The sequence below is a fragment of the Dendrobium catenatum genome, unplaced genomic scaffold (genome assembly GCF_001605985.2).
Source record: "Dendrobium catenatum unplaced genomic scaffold, ASM160598v2 original_scaffold_123634, whole genome shotgun sequence".
Taxonomy (NCBI): Eukaryota; Viridiplantae; Streptophyta; class Magnoliopsida; order Asparagales; family Orchidaceae; genus Dendrobium; species Dendrobium catenatum.
In genome coordinates, this window is record NW_021442069.1 from 96,018 (window position 1) to 106,532 (window position 10,515).

Genomic DNA, 10,515 nt, shown 5'->3' on the forward strand with positions numbered 1-10,515 from the left:
ATTAGGTAACCTTCAAAATTATTGGTCGCAAATAATTTGAGAAGTTATGATTTCCAGAGAAGATGGTTTTTGGTGGTCAACTCGACAGTGACCATGGTTTTGACATTAGCCATGAAAAATGAAGTTGAGGTGGGATGATGACTATCAGAGAAGGAGTAACTATAGCAGAGACCGCGGCAGGGTAGGAGGCAGACGAAGCTAAATCTGCCATTGTACAAAGGAAGATATCCTACCTACAACTCTAATACCATGAAGAAGCTTCTCCGATAACTTTTGATACATGCATCAAAATAGAATAACACAAACAGAGGAAAGTAGTGGAAGAATCATGAGAAAGTGTAACGGATTATTATTCATCTCTATCTTATCTTTTCCATTACATAGGTAGTATATAAAGTGCCAGTCAGCAGAGAGCTAATGTCCTGGAGTAGTAGTAGACATCATACGGTAGAAATAAAGCTAGTACAAGAAATTAGCAGGAGTAATGAAGCAACCACTAGGATAGCCATGCCGACTAATGCATATGCTGAAGAGCATATTAGGTCTCCTTATCACTTCCCATATAGGTAATAGAGATGCTTTTCTATAAATCCTTTTTTTCCTTTTTCTCCATTTATTTCTGCTTGGTTAAGACCTATCAACAATCATTATAGGAAACTCATCGATTACCGGCGGCCTGGACCGGCGGTTAAGTAATTGTTTCCGGCAGTTTAAAAATAAACCCGCTGCTTTTTTGGCGGTTCATAGACTGCTGGAAAAAATGGCGCCAGAAACCATTACCGGTGTATTTCTGGCGATTTTTGCCACCGACGGTTTACCGTCGATTATGGCTGACGGTTTAACCGCAGGTTACCGCCGGTGTTTTACCGATGGCTGTTTGGCCGTTACACTGACGATAAAAATACCGTCGATAATCACCGGTAAGCCGCCGGCAATTTACCGGTGGCATACCGACGGTTACAACCAGAGGAATTGCCGGCGGTATGACCGCAGGTGTGTCACCGGATAACATAAGTCAAATCTAATATGTCAACTTTCCTTATCGGGTCATCAGAAGTCCTTCATTTAATGTGACAAAACCATGTAAAGCGACTCTCTCTATTCTTATCTTCCACTGGAGCTACTCAAACCTTATCATGTATATGCTCACTTCGTATCCTATCTCTAAGGGTCAAGCCACTCATCCTTCTCTTTTACTGACCACGATTTGGCACCATAAAGCATTGCATATATCTAAAACGTGTACTTTATTAATTTCTTCCTCTCATTAGGTCTATTGCTACTAAAATTACACTCTATATATTCAATTTTAGATCTACTAAAGCGAAAACTTTTATACTCTAAAATTGACCTCCATAATTCGAGTTTACCTTCAACTCCCTCTCTAGTCCTATCAACATGTAGAATATCCCCATCCAACTTGAATTCCACCATCCAACTTGAATTCTAAAGATAATATCCCCATCTATTTCACCATAAATAGATCAAAGATATTAAAATCTTGTAATTTTAGTAATGACTTCATCGGCGAAAGTTATAGTCCCTCAACTAGGTCTATTATTACTAAAATTATAATCTATATATTAAGTTTTAGATCTACTTATGCGAAACACTTTAAACTATAAGGTTGACCTACATAATTCAAGTTTACCTTTAACTCTCTCTCTACTATTTTCAATAAGAGGAATACCCTCAACAAAAAGCATACACCAAGGTACATTCTCTTGCAAATGTTTAGTGAGAATATCCATAACTAAAGCAAAAAAGCATACACCAAAATACATTCTCTTGTAAATGTCTAGTGAGAACATCCATAACAAAAGCAAAAATCATACACCAAGTAAGATACATTCTCTTGAAAATGTCTAGTGAGAACATCCATAACAAAAGAAAAAAAGCATACACCAAGGTACATTTTCTTTCAAATGTCTAGTTTGAACATCCATAACTAAAGCAAATATTATACACCAAGATTCATTTTCTTGCAAATGTCTAGTGACAACACCAATAGCAAAGGAAAATTAAAAGCATACACCAAGATACATTATATTACAAATGTCTTTTGAGAACATCCAAAACAAAAGCAAAAGCATACACCAAGGATCATTCTCTTGCAAATGTCTAGTGAGAACATCCATAACAAAAGCAAAAAAGAAAACATTGAGATACCTTCTCTTGCAAATGTCTAATAAGAACATCTATTAAAAAAAGCAAAAAGCATATACACCAAGGTTCATTCTCTTACAAATGTCTAATGAGAACATACATAATAAAAGCAAAAAGCATACACCAAGATACGTACAATTATCGGAGGCGACAATCTTCTCTTAATGGAGGCGGTGAGTAGAGGAAACTGATGGCGGTAAACACTACAAGTTCAACGTCAGAGACATGTGGCCTTGCATGGGGAGTTCATGGGCAGCCGGTGTGATCGTCGGCGGCTGGAGACACCTCATCGGCGGCTGGAGACACCTCATCGGCGGCCGAAGATAGAGCATCGGCGGCTGGAGACACCTCATCGGCGGCTGGAGACACCTCATCGGCGGCTGGAGACACCTCATCGGCGGCTGGAGACACCTCATCGGCGGCCGAAGATAGGTCGGTCATGCAAGAAGGTGCATGGAGGAGAGAAATGAGCGCAGATGAAGAGAGAGAGAGAGAGAGAGAGAGAGAGAGAGAGAGGTGAAGAGATGAAATGAAATGCGAGTCTCGGGCTGGTTTATTTTAGGGCTTTTACCAGTGGCGTTCCTGTGGCTCAAATTGTTGCTACTTAAATCACTTAACACCAGCGGTTTTCACCACCGGTATAGCGCCGGTAATTTTTAAAGTTGCGATTTACCCGGCAGTTGTGTGACCACCACTATTACCGGAGGTATATGCTTCCACAACGGCCGGTTGGGCCACCGGTATTCACCGGTAGCCAAACCACCGGATAAATCACTGTTATTACTGGCGGCTAGACAATCGTTAGTCGAAGCCACCATTAATTGTTGAATTTCCTGTAGTTAATCTTTGTCTGCTACATTTTTAGAATTCACAATGTTATCTTTTCACCTGATTAAGTCATTGTCGCTACTTTCTAACCACCCCAAATGACACTTATGTAATTACCATTAATATCCTTACTAGTATATTTGTAACTACTTAATTCAGCATTTTGATGAATGAAATATACTACTACTCTTCTTTTGTTTTTCTATACCTTCAATTTTCCTACTCAGTTCAAGCTGCATTTTATACAACAACTTGTAATCAATTTCTTCAGGTATTTCATCATGTTATTAGAGATATTTGCATAACTACAAATGGATACCTCTCATACCTCATCAACCAATGTTTTGTCCACTAGTAGCTTTAAGAATAACACCACAAAAACCACAATGCTTGCCTCCTTAAAGTTCTTCGTCACTAATATCAAGAATGTTGTTCACATTCAACAGTTATCGACAACTACCCCACTTAGCAAACTCAAATTCATAAGCTATTTCTCGCCAATGGTTTCATTGGGTGCCTTGATGGCACCGCTTCATGCCCACCCTAACATATTTTCTCTAGTAAAGAACACTTGATGCTAAATCCCCTCTATACACACGGAATTCTTCTTGCACCAAATCTGATCTATTAATCTCCTCTCCACCATTTCCCCCTCACTGCTACCCTAAATCATTAACATGGACTCATGCCATTCCATTTGGACAACTCTTGAGCATCAATTGTTATCCAACTCAAGAACGAGCTTCATTTGCTTACTATACGTAATCAAATGATGACCGATTTTCTCTATGCAGTCAAACCCCTAGTGGATATCATTGCTTCTGCAGGAGGGATTATTAATATGAAAGATATTATACTGTACATTCTAAATGGATTACATGCAAACTTTTAACTTTTAAAGCAACAATTCAAACCCAACTTAACCCTATCTCCCAAGATGATTTATACTCCCTTCTCTACTGTGAGGAGGTAAATCTTGCTACAGATTCTACCAAAGAGCTATCCCTATTGATTCCATCTCACACATCTGATACCCAAATTTCTCTTGCATCAACCAAGAGTCTTGGTCATTGTAATCAACCATCTTAGTTTGGTAGTCGTGGTCATTCTTCGTTCTACACCTTTGTATTCTTTAAGGGAACAAAAAATCAACTTTATTGTCAAATATATGCAAGAAGAGGTCACTTTGCCTTCTCTTGCTGGCCCCGTGCCAACCTTTAATACAATATGTCTGCTTCTCATGCCTTACTTGCTGAGTAATTATCACCATCTTCTGCTCCTTATTATCTTGATAGTGGAGAACTAGCTCACTTAACACATGAGCTTCACTCTCTACATAGTCCAGATAAAGTACTCATTGGCAAAGATACAACTCTTCTCATTTGTTATAATTTAGGCAAAGGGCTCCTACCTACACCCGCTCATATGCTCTCTTTTTGAACTCTATTTTTAATGCTTCACGCACATCACAAAAACTCCTCTTCATATATAATCTTACTGCTGATAATAATTGTTATATATCTTTTGACTCTTATGGTTATGTTATCAAGGATCAGGGGACTCAACAACATCTTCTTCAATGACCCTATCTTAACAGCCTCTACCTGATCTCCATAAGCTCCACCTCAAGGCACAATCCACCAAATGTGTTTATTTCAACATCTGCTTCTAATCTTTGGTACCAACATTCAGGACATCCAAATTTAACTATGGTTTCTATTCTTACAAAGTCATATCCAAGTTTTTGTATTTATTCCTCTTCTCCCTCTATTTTTAATTCTTGCAGTATAGCTAAAAGTTACAAACTATCTTCTAATGAATCCACTAGTTTTTCTATAACTCCTGAATTGATTCATGCGGATGTTTGGGGTCCATCCCTTGTAGTTTCTACTACAGGTTTTATTTTTTTCATAATTCTTATTGATGACTACTCTTGGTATAACTAGATATTTCCAATTAAATTTAAATCAGATACTACACACAATTTCATTCAATTCAAAATTTTCAATGAACTATAGCTAAAGGTAGCGAGTTCTATAATTATAGCATTCACACATTTCTAGCTAAAAATGGCATTCACCACCAATATACCTTCTCTTATATTCCTCAATAAAACAATGTTGCTAAATAAAAACACCATTATCTCCTAGAAATGGTTTGCATTCCTCTATGTGATTCCAAATTATCTTAATGTTTTTTTGTTGACTCTCTCCTCACTATTGTATATCTCATTAATCAACTCCCATCTCCAACTACCTCTCACAAATCCCCTTCCAGCTCCTCCACAACAAACCACCAAACTATTCTCATCTTTGTATCTTTGGTCATAGATGCTATCCATGGCTATGACCTTATGGCTCACATAATCTTACACCCCACTCAACTCCATGCATTTTCCTTGGATATTCCTCAAATAAAAAAGGATACAAATGCTGCAACCCCAATTTAGGCTACATTTTTTGTATCCTAACATATTATATTTGATGAATCAAATATACCTTGTCCAAGTTCATCCCCTCCCATATCATGGTCACTCTATTCAATATATAACATGGAGAGGTCATAGATTATATCTAAAATACTTAGGTAGCTTGTAGTCCTTGGTTAGAACTTGGGTTGGCTAAATTTGGTTATATTCTTCCTTTCAAGAATACTATTTGTTTAGGTGTTCTAAGTTTAGAGAAATGATATGAAATTCATAGATTCTTACAATTACTATCAATTTTTTTTTTTTTTAATTCTCCTTCATAATCACTATAAATGGTTGCACTTAGACATCAACCCTTCTTTTGAATCCTAATTGCAAAAGTTTTACACTGATTAATGGAATCTCTCTTGTGTAATAAAAACTTATCTTAATTTTTTTTAACATTTTTTAAGGTTTGATTTTATGTTTGCTCAATGTACTCATGTGTCTAGGTTATCTTAGCAATATCTACAACTGAAGCAAACAATAATAAAAGACTTGATAAAGATAAAAATAACTTATTTTTATAATTGGTTTCCTTCAATTTTGTTATATCTTTTGTGTCTTCATTTGACCATTATTGCCATAAATCAAATTATATTTGTGATAAATATAATAATTTAGTGCAAGCTAAGGCTCAAAAGGATCATCACCTATTCCTTTATGGAACAGGAATATCTCATAACTTATTGTAAACTCGTGATAAAGTAGTTGATGTTAAATAGTTATATAATTTATTGAGGGTAATGTGCCACTTTATTTAATACAATATAGCTTAATCATAATTAGGTGATAGTTCGTTAGGGATGTTAAGCCCTATAGAACTGGCCTAAGACTAACTAAGAGGGGGGGGGGGGGGAAACTTTAAGCAAAGCTCAACAAATTTCACAAACCAAAACACCACAAAACAAACAATGCAAAAATTTAAGTGTGGAAGCAGTAAAAAAAGGAACACAAAGGTTTATAGTGGTTCGGTCAACTCGACCTACGTCCACTCCCTGGAGGCGCTCTCCGAGTATTGCACTACAATCGTGACTCTCCTTTAGCCCCCACAGCTAGGCCGAGAAGCCTTTACAAACACCTCTTTTTGCCACACCCGTCAAGGCAAAAAACCTTCCTCCTTTTGCTTCCTCCTAAAGCAGGAAGAAACCTCGATCATTTGCTTAAACCTACCTCTCCCAACCCTTCCAAGGACAAGAGACTCTAGGGAAGAAGAAGTGGAATAATGCTTGGAGCAACCCCTTATGAATCCCCTCACAAGCTCCCCCTCACAAGATCCTCTCTCTCTCTCTCTCTCACCCTCTCTCTCTCTCTCCTTTAGGTTTTCTCAGGTCAAGACAGCTTTCAAGGATGTTAAAAAATGTTGAATAAGAGCTCTTATAAAGAAGAGCTCAAAATACCTCATTAATTACAAGTTGCCGACTTTATCATCCAGGACGATATGGACATCATCCTGGCCGATCAGTACAAATCTCAGAGGATCGGCCAGAGTATCTCCCTGAAGATGATCTGAATGATTGAAAATTGGCTTGATTATCCAGGATGATATCACGATCATCCCGGACGATCAGTTCAAATCAGAGAAAAATCGTACTGAATATCGCCCTGAATTCAAGCTGGCCAATATTTATCGTCCAGGAGTAACTAAGGGTTTTTGAATAGATCATCCTGGCCAATCCTGAGATCATCTAGGATAATGTGATTGTATCAATCATCCTTAATTACTTCCTTGATTCCTGGTTTAATTTAGGCATAATTTTGTGATATAGTCCAGGCCGATCTCACGATCGTCCTGGCCGATTTCCAAAAATACAGAATATATACCTAAATTGATTATGTCGACAAATTCTTTCTGTATTGAGCCTATCATCCTGGCCGATACAAGTATCATCCAAGCCAATCAGTTAATTACGGCTTGCCTTAATAAGAAATCCTGATTAGAACTTCTATTTTGAACTCGATCGTCCAGGCCGATAATAATATCGTCCTAGCCGATGTGAGTAAAAACAGAGATTCTAAATCTCTCAAGTATGTGTGTGTGTAGGGTTACTTAACATCAGTCACTTCAAACATTTACAATTGACTCAAGAAAGGAAGAAAGAAAATTACAGACTGACTCATCTCTAATCTACCCAATCTGTAGCTTATTTTGATTTCCGTCTGGTCTTTGGGTCCTAAAAAGTCAATAGAGAAAAAGGCAGTCGTAGTGAAACAGGATTTTTTTGCTATCATCAAAATCATAATCCAAAAACATGTTTGTAACATTAAGTTCCTATCTCTTTTCAACTTTACAAGGTCACTAATGAATTTGTTTGTCACACCTTCTAGCACCTTTAATTCATGAACAAAGTAGGGATCATTGCCTGAAAAAAAAAGTGCTGGAAGAAGGCATACATTTTTTGCCATGCAAATATTAGGAAGATGGGCAATGTTGATGAAATTGATGAATTCTCTAGTAATAATGATTGATAATTTCACCTTTGAGCTTCAATTACAAAAAATAATGCAAAAATTGGGAAGATGATAGGTAGTCATCAATATTAAGTTTTGGACTACCTTGAGTTCAAATTTTACATGTTAGAGTCGACAACCTAATACATTGGTAAGCAAGCTAAGTCAACATACAAGTTAATCATAATGATAAATACGAAGTATAAGAAGATAACAATCCACCCTCAAATTTAGGTCCAAGAGACATTGATTAACATCTAAATTAATATAGGCTTAGGGCTTGAAGCTTAGCCACTAGCCATAATATATCGTATTGTAAGCTATATAGACTTTGAATCATTATTTTAACTATTTTAAGCTTTCATAAATAGAATATTAAAATCCATTATAATCGGTGCCAATTACAACTATGCAAATACCTTAGGAAGCTTTTTGTCCACCCAAACCTTGAAGGAGTGTAGTTCCCTTTGCTTAGCATCTTAGAAAGCCACTATTACCAATAACTCTATCCGAGGATCCTTCATTATATTTTTTTTATTGTATCTAAAGAGAATGGCACACCTATGTGCAAGTTTTGATTGAATTGATGTGTTAGTTTTTCAAAAAAAAAAAACATGAAATAATTTAATAAAAAAATTTATATTTAAAACTAATTAATAAAATTATATATTTTTTTCTTATAGGATTATGCATCATAATACATTTAGTGAAACAAATTCAATGATATGAACTAATATATTTCTTTTAGGTTAGTTTGCAAAAATTCTTAATAAGATTATCATAATTTGAGAGTGAAATGTACATAAACATCATCATCCACTGCTACAACCATTACAAAAGAGCAAAAAAGAAATAAGCAAGTACTCAAAAGTAATATTATAAATAAAAGTAAAAGAAAAAAGGGTCAGAAATTAGTTTTTAGTGCTTAGGTTGTTCTAACATGCATCCACTCCTCACTCCTATTCCAATGAATTTTAGTACCTAGTCCTTCTATAAAGGCAAAGTTGAGATATATCCCTTTTTAATAGATAATGGAGAAACTTTATAGCCTCTTGTAAACCAAGCAAAAAGATTTCCACCCTTTCCCATAGCCTAATAAAAAAATCAATAAAAATCCATTTGAGATCTAAATAATCCCTTACAATCATGAAGCAAAAGCCCAAGTGTCTCCTTAGGTAATTAGAAAAAGGACAGGCAGAAGGAGCATGAGGTGGATGTTAGATGTTGTGGCGAGTTCTTATTCTTCTTTGTTATCTCTATGATCCACACAAAAAGTTTGCCTCTTCTCATCAAATAGAAAGTGGAAAGAGTGGTTCTAAGTTGATTGAGAATGTAAGTAGGTTCGTCAAGATAATTGAGATATAATAAAGAACTAATCATTCTCCTACACTTTCTTGAATTTGTAGAACTTCCATTAAGTTATATATCTAACTGAAGAGTTAGACACATGTGGCACTTGTACTCATGTATTCATCCATGCAAAATTTTTAAATTTATTCCATTCGATATTTACTTTGACTTAGAAACATCCCATTATGTTTTTAGTTAATATTAACTCCTAGAAAAAATTTTAATTCACAAATTGTATTAAAATTCATGGCTCATCATGTGTGAAAACTCTTAACATTATATATGATTTATGATCTAAACAATATGACATCAATATATATTTATGTAATCGAGATATTGGAATACGTTCTCTTATGAACAGAGTCATTTTAATAGTTCACTTAGTAGCTAAGTTTCTCAATTAAAAAATACTTAGTTATTCATTGCTCAATCTTGAAGCTTGTTTCAGACTATATAATGCTTTCTTCAGTTTATAAATATCATCCAGATAGGGGCATCAATTTCGGGTTCCGGGATGGGTTCAGGTCAAACTCGGAACTGACGAGACCCTATTTGAGTTGACTCGAACCCGACACGTTTTTACAAACATGTTGGTTTATTCAGGCTGGACCCGACCCGCCGGGTTTCCAGGTTGACCTGACCCAACACGAATTTTTCAAATTATGCTGAACTTCCATGATCTTCAACAAGAATGGGAAGAGTTGAGAAATATATCGAGCTCATGTCATCTTTAATAGGAACGGATGAACTGTCGTAACTTTTGATTCAACAATTTGACATGAAGGAACATTATCGAAGGAGTCGAAAAAGGCTTTGACCTAATGATTAGTTTAAAACCCTACCTCACGGCATGCTATGCGAAGCCGGGTAGACTACATAGTGAAGGAGCCGATGATTCCAAAATCAATTTGATGTGGAGAAGATGACAATGATGCCTGGTGCGGTTGATATGAAACTTGACTCGGTGACATTAGACGACGACGTGACTTGACACAACATGAATTTTCCATTCAATCCAAGTCATTGTCAGGTTTTCGGGTAAACCTGGACCCGACTCGTTTTTTCAAATTGATTGATTTTCTGAACTGACCCATTTGCGAAAAAGGTTGAAAATATCCCAGAATTTTTGGATAGGGTTTGGGTAAGATTTTTGGGACTTATCAAATATTGACACCCCTACATCCGGATATGCTTTGCCCTCAAAGCGAAGTGACTACTTAATATAAACATCATCTTTAAAAATTCCATTTAGA